Genomic DNA, 7,685 nt, shown 5'->3' on the forward strand with positions numbered 1-7,685 from the left:
ATACAGCTGAGACTAGAGAACTTGCTGACTACTGAGAGAAAACAGCTAATTATAATACCTGGTCATTTGTATACTATTGGTGTAAACTGCAGTATGTATTCAGGAAAGAAGATGAGTTCTACATTGAAAATTATAGGTGAAGTTAGTAAAGTGGACCCTGGAAGATAAAGAAAGATTTTATCAATTAGAGAAGAAGGTGACCATAGTCAACAGAGACATTTTTAAGAAAAGGAGTTCATACAGAGATGAACTCCTGAGCTTTTGGTTCCGAGCTTTTGGTTCTTCAGACTAGACTATAAAGAGAAAGAAGAATTAAAGATGGGATAAAACATCTACCCCAGAGATTGGACGGAAAATTAGAGCAGAATACTTTGAGAACCCTGATCCCTTCCTGGACATGCTTTATTTAGTCCTTTGGTTAATCCCCCTTAACTGTTCTTTGCAGTGATTCTAGGTCTACATTCTAATTCTAACAGTTAATGAAGAGCGCCAGTCCGTGAATGAGTCTTCACTCTCCGGGGGACTTTCATCTTTTATGTTAGAGAACCTAACACTGTCAGGGTCAGACACTTAACTCCTCTCCTTATCTGTAAGTGAATCTCTTATCTTCATTGACTTCAAAAGCACATAGGAGCTCAAAGTATTTTCTCTCAATTCCAGCTAGTTTATGAACCATCCTGATGGTACAACACCCCTAGTCCTGGATTCTAAATCTACATTGCTGCTTCCTGACGGTGCATGGGAGAAGAATGAGGCACAAACAAGTCGGCTGCAAGAGAAAGGGAGTAGGGGGCAATAGTAGAAAAAGACTGTTGCCCCCAAACAACTCCTCTGTCCTGCTTTTGTTAGATATATAGACGGCAATCAACAAAAGAGCCAAAGAAGGCCAAACATTAATCATATGCTTAGTAGATAAACAAGAAGGAGGGCAAAATATGTCTGGTCAAGCAGTATAAAGTTTATAGTTGAGCAAGCACATAAGCACATTCAGAGGACTTATCTAATTAGCCACAGGTGCTCTTGGCGGGGGGGGGGGGGGGGGTGGATAACAGAAAACTGAAGCGGGCGACATTCTGCCCTGAGCTAGTCGGGCATCCCCAGCTGCTCTGCTTCAAGGCCGTATATCGTCCTCTCCCCCCAGAGACCTGTTGCCAGTATGTGTTTTCCTTGAGGCTCTATCTAAACGTGCTTGGTAACTAGTAAAATTTCCATGGGTTATATTTTAAGTAATACATTGTTCTGAGGGACAGTTACACTACATCACATGAGAGTAACTTCTTAAAATGATGCATAAATTCAGAGTTCCCAATCATGTAAAATCTCATCAGCATTCTTCCCATTCTTTTCTTCTTCCCATTTTTGTTTTTGTAAGATTCTACTGAACACCTAGGGATTAGACACAACAGTTTAGGGATAAATAAGGTCAACTTTATCCTTAAAAAGGTAGTAGTGAGGGTTTTACAGAGAAGCAAAACTAATAGAACACACATGTTTGCCCCACTCTCCAAAAGTAGAGTGTTCCTATAAATCTTTTATAAACTGAAATGACGTAAAGTGGAGAAGTAATTACCACCAATTTATATGGAAAAAAAAAAACTCTATCATTCCAAAACCCCAAAAATAACCTTTGAGCTTTTTTAGATCTTTGCGTATCTAACAGATACACAAGATATTTCAAACAAAGTGTGGATGCTCACAAATACAATTCAAAGGTATGGCAGTTTGATGTTGAGGTGCTGAGTATAGCTCTAGAGAAGGAACTTGGTGCAGCCACTCTTGCTGCCTGGATAACAGCGTATGGCAAAACAAACACTATTTTCACTTTTCCTTTAATTTTTTATTTCCTTTCTTCTTTTCATAAAAGTGAAAATCCTCTTTGGATTTCTTTTGGTTAGCAAGAACAGATACTCATGTAAAAGCAAACTGGTGCAACTCAAACTTTAGAAAAGCAAGGGATACCTGTATCCAGATTTATAAGAGGAAATTTACTATTACAGGAAATGTTTCCCAGGATTACAGAGGCTGAGGTATGCGACAATATACCGTGTGCAAGCTGGAGAATCAGGAAAGTCAGTGGTATAATTCAATCCAGATCCTAAGGCCTGAGAACAAGGGGAGTCATGGTGTGTCTCTTACAAGATGGAGGCCAAAGAATGTGGGGAGAGGCACTTGTGTAAGACTTGGAAGTAATCTTAAGACCCAGGACAAAGGAACTCCAATGTCCAGTGCAAGAGAAGATGAATGTCCTAGCTCAAGGACAAAGAAAGAGAACTTACCCTTCCCTCCATCTTTTTGTTCCACTCAAGCCCCCAATGAGTTGGATGATGCTTGCCCACATTGGTGAGGGCAGTCTTCTTTTTTTTCATCCTTTTACTTTTAACAGACAGATGTCATTGGATTTGAAGCAAGTTTCTTGTAAGTAGTATATAGCTGGGTCACACTTTTTAATCCACTTTTATTGATGTATTTTGACCATTTACATTCAAGATAATTATTAATATGTTAGCTCTTAAGGTTTCTATTTATTATTTGTTTTCTATTTGTTTCTTCTGGTCTCATCTCTCTATTTCTGATTTCTCTGTTTCTCTTTTCTGGCCTTCCTGCACAAAACTGGAGCATGTTTTAGGATTCCATCTTGATTTATGTATAGTACTTTTAAGTGTATCTCTTGTGTATCTTTGATAGTCATTCTGAGTATTACTAATCTCTATCTATATATGAATTATACCATTCACTAGCATCAACATTTTACCACTTTGAGTGAAGTGTGGAAAACACATTATTTATATTTTTTTGTCTTCCTCATTTTTAAGAACCACTGTCATGGGAATCAGATGATGCTATACTTTTTTAAAAAGACTTATTTATTTAGAGAGAGAGAGTACTTGCATAAGTTGGGGGGACAGGCAGAGAGAGAGGGAGAGAATTTCAAGCAGACTCCATGCTAAGCATGGAGCCTGTCACAGGGCTTGATTTCATGACACTTAGATCACAATCTGAGCTGATATCAAGAATCAAATGCTTAACTGACTGAGCCACCTAGGTACCTGTGGTGATATAATTTTTGTTCCAATCATCAAATATGGTTTTAAAACTCATGAGGCAGTGAATGGTTCTTCAAACACACCCATATTTCTGCTCTTTGCGTTATTCCTTTGTCCTTCCTGATGCTCCAATACTCTTTCTTTTATCAGTTCCTTTCTGTTTGAAGAATTCTGTTTAGCCAATCTTTAAGAAGATATTCTATTTTTCTTTAATATTTTTATACTTGCTTGTTGAAATGATAACATTTTCGATACATTGGGTTAAATAAAATGTAATTACTAAACTTTAAAAAAGAATATGTGTGCTAGTATAAATTCTTTTAGCTCTTTTTTTTTCTGAACATATTTTTATTTCTTTCATTCCTCAAGTAAGGATTCACAGAATACAGAATTTGTAGCTGACAGTTCTTTTACTTCAGCACTTGAAAAATATCGTACCACTTCCTTCTGGTTTCTATGACTTCAGATTTGAGATCCATTATCATTTGAATTGGTATTTCCTTGCGGGTAATACTCATTTCCCTCTAGTTGCTTTCACGAATTTTTTTGTATTTATTTTTCAAAAATTTTAACTGTGGTGTATCTTTGGCATGGATTTCTTTGTGTTTATCCTGCTCAGTATTTCCTCAGCTTCTTGGAATTACAGGTTTGTGTCTTTTACCAAATTTAGGACATTTTCAGCCAATACGTCTTCAAACAAGTTTTCAGCCCCCTCTTTTCTGCTTTCCTTCTGGGATTGTGTTGACATAAATGATAACTCTTCTATATTGTCTCGTAGGTCCCGGAGGCTCTGTTCATTGTTTTCCCAATTGATTTTTTTTCCGTCTCTGTTGTTCAGATTGGATGAATTCTATTGTTCTATACTCAAGTTCACTGGTTTTCTCCTGTCATCTTCATTCTATTCTATTGAGCTGTCTCTTCAGTTTTTTATTTCTGTTATTGTATTTTCCAATTCAGTAATACATTTGGTTTTTTCTTTAGAGAATTTCTGTTTTTTGTTTCAGGAGACTTTATAATTGATTGTTGAAGCATTGTTAAAATGGATACCTTTAAGTATTTTTCAGATAAGTTTGACATTGATTCATCTCAGTATTGTGTCAGCTAATGGTCTTTTTTCCTTCAAGGTGTGATTTTCTTAGTTGTTAGTATGTTGAATGATTTTTGTTTTTTTTTCATCATACTCAGGGAATTTGTCTACTATGGTGGGAAATACTAGATCCTATGTAAGTCTTTCATTTAGCAGGTAGTCACTCTATTTAGGTTTAACTCCTAGGTCTTAATTTATTTTTGTGAGCTGTGATTCCCTGGTGGCTTAATTTTTCAGAAGCTTTGTGATCTTTTGATTACAAAGATGTGATCTTCTTATCTTCTTGGTTTATCTGGTGTGGCTTGGACTCCCACTGGTTTCTGTTGGTACTGCCTAAGAGACTGGAGGAAATTTCCACAGGTCAGGCAACCTGGTTTTTCTCGGTGGTGGTAGGGGAAAGAGGTGGATCCTCCTATTTACAGCTCATGAGAAAAAGAAGATCTCTGAAGCAGGCTGCTTGTGGCTACATCCACCTTGCTGGGTCTACACATCCATCACAGTGTCTTTGGAAAAGAAGGGAGAGTCTTGGGCAGATCTCTGGATCAGAGAGAGACGTTCTGGATCAAAAAGCCTTTCTGGATTAGGCCATGTGCTGCAGCTTGGTCTTTCTTTGCCAGTTCCATCCACTTGCTCCACCAGAAAAAGAGCATCTCAGGCCCAGCAGAAAAAGAAAATTCTTCCTCAGTCACCGTCTTTTTCGTAGGGTCCTCAAGAAATTCTTGTCAGTAGTACAGGCTTGTCTAATGTTGCCGGAGAGACTCTCTTAAGCTTCAGGGGAAGAATAGGCCTACCTGAGACTACCTTCTATTTTTAGATCAAGGTGGGGGGTGGACTTCTGCTGTTGGATGTTGGGATGCAAGATGCTTTTCACTGCACTGTATCTCCAGTTGTGTGTGTTCGAGCCAGCTTGTTTTCTTTTTACCACCTTTAGGGTCCTTTTTGGTTGTGTTTTGTGCCATTCCCGGTTGTTTTTAGCAGAAAAGAGCAGAGAAAATATGGTTTATGACATCTCATCTCAACCCAAAGTCTCATAATATATTTTTTAAAGGTCGGTTGAAACTATTAAAGGAAAAGTAAGTTAATGTAGAATATTTCATTTTCCAATATCACATAAATGAGACATCACTTTAATTGGACAATTATGTAAATATAATATTAGTGTAAATACTAAAAATGACTAAAATACTATGAAATTAGTACTAGATACTAAATATTTGAAGTAGTGTGAAATTATATTGCCACTTATCGAGGTGCTTAGAATTATCATTATTAACAAGCATTACTATTTAACACAAAGAATATTGGTAATAAAAATTTAATTAAGCCATCAAAATTATGATCAATTTTTTTTGCATGGATGAATCCTAACATAGAACAGTGGTTCTCAAAATGTGTTCCTCGGAGATGTCTGGGTGGCTCAGTCCATTAAGCATCTGACTCCTCATTTCTGTTCAGGTCATGACCTTAGGTTCATGAGATGGAGCTCACACTAGGTGTGGAACCTGCCTAAGATTCTCTCCCCCCCGCCCCCGCACCTCTCCCACTCAAATAAATTAAAAAATATTTTAAAAAATTGAGGTATCAGCTGTCATGGATATCTACCCTGTGTTCCACCAAAACCACTCTCCTTTCTTCTCCTTGCTCTGCTCTTAGAGACTCACTTACAACATCTGCTTCAGTAGGTTCTCTTACCCTCTGACTTCCGGTTGTGTTTCGCCAATAAAAAGCACCAGAAGAAAAGTGCTTTCTCCTTCCTCGATTACTGTGTTTCATTTCTGTTCTTTGCCTGTGACCACACCTTCTGTGAAAGACCCTTTCTGACAGTTAATATGTATTCTTCAGAGATTTCTGGTAACTAAGCTGCCTGCCCCATCCCCTTCACACCTAGAAGCAGAATTCCTTGATTTCTCCTTACACCTTACCCACACCTTTTATAAGCCCATTTGCTGAAGTCTCCCCAAATTATTTACTTGTACTATGACTTTCTTCCGTAATAAGAGCTTACCCTTGATCCATATACCAACTAAACTTGGGCCTTTTGTGGTTTTTGAGACTTTAAAAGAACTCAAATCCTATCTCCTATAATAATTTCAGCCAGAGAAAGTTTGCATCTCATTTCTCTTCGTGAAGCCAAAGCAAAACAAGAGAAGAGAGAGAGTGAGTGAGAATGGAGAGACGAAGGGAGGGAGGGAGAAAGAAAGAAAAAGAAAGGAAGAAGAACGAACGAAAGAAATGTTATTACATGCTACAATACTTGTGTTTTATCATTATTTGTTTATGTTCAAGTATAATTAATATAGTCTTTTATTAGTTTCAGGAAAAGGGTAAAATACAGGGTAAAAAAATTTGAATTAATATCAAATATCTTAAAATATGCAAAATCTTTTTGTGTTAAAATTCTTACACTGATAAGAAAAATCTGTGTTCTGAGGTGGCTGACAATCCAGCAGGGGAACCCCAGCCCCTGACCCAGGGCCTTTGCAGGCTTTTCCCTAGCCCTACCAGCCACAGCCACAAGAGTGGCACAGGTACGGAAGTAAAAATGTATAAAATAGCACCTTCGTGTTCGGGTCTCAGACCTTGAGAGATTACTCTCTTCTGGTCCTGCTAGCATGAAATAAATCTCCGATCCTCCAAGGCCTACAAGTGCTGCTTGGTTTTTCGTTTTTTGTTTTTAGTTTTTTGGTTTTTTTTTTTTTTTTTTTTTGGCTAGGATCCAGTCTGTGTTCCGTAACAATACCATAACCTGTCTTATCTATTGCCAAAAGCCAAGTTACAAGGTTTTGTGCTTAAATACAAAAACAAAATAAAATACAGGCTCTCTGGCCTCTAAAAATTATAATCTAGCCCAACAGACCATGAAAAAAGGGTATAAAATAATTAAAAGTAGTATACATTACAACCCAAATTATTAGTAGGTAAAGGTACGACAGGTGCTAATGTGATGTGATCATGGGACTTGGTCTAGCCTTTGACCACACACTAATATCTGTCCATGATATAAACAAACAACACTTTCACTAGTTTCAGCTCAGTTCTTCCTTTCTTGCTTCAAGTCTCAATTATTTGAATCCCCTGCCCAGAAAATCAACTTTTTGCTGCCACAACCCAGCCTGAGCACTTGGAAATCCATCACCAAGGATACTGAGTCTTATTGTTCTCAAAGCTTCCAGTCTATCCAGCAGAAACAGAGATAGTGACCTCCCCGAAACAGAGATAGTGACCTCCCCTGCTATCCTTGAGCAGACAGCTCAAGGCATGGCAATGAAAACTGTTCAATAAATTTATTCTAAGTATAAGCATTAGACGAGATAAAGGTTTCTTAAGTCACTGTTAAGAGGACTCTAAGTATGTAAAAAATGACTATTAGTCCCTCCAAATATATTCTTCCCTTCTTCTATGGTAATAGCATTCTTAATTATTAGCTAAGCACAGCCTTCTGGAATAAATACTACATTTTACGACTTCTTTTTCCAGTGAAGGCTGACCACGTAACTGAATTCTCTTCTTTTATATTTCCACCGACTGGAACCTGGGTGAAGAGATGGGTCAAC

This window comes from Mustela putorius, unplaced genomic scaffold, assembly GCF_011764305.1.
Source record: "Mustela putorius furo isolate JIRA1106 unplaced genomic scaffold, ASM1176430v1.1 tig00003869_pilon_pilon_pilon, whole genome shotgun sequence".
Classification (NCBI taxonomy): Eukaryota; Metazoa; Chordata; class Mammalia; order Carnivora; family Mustelidae; genus Mustela; species Mustela putorius.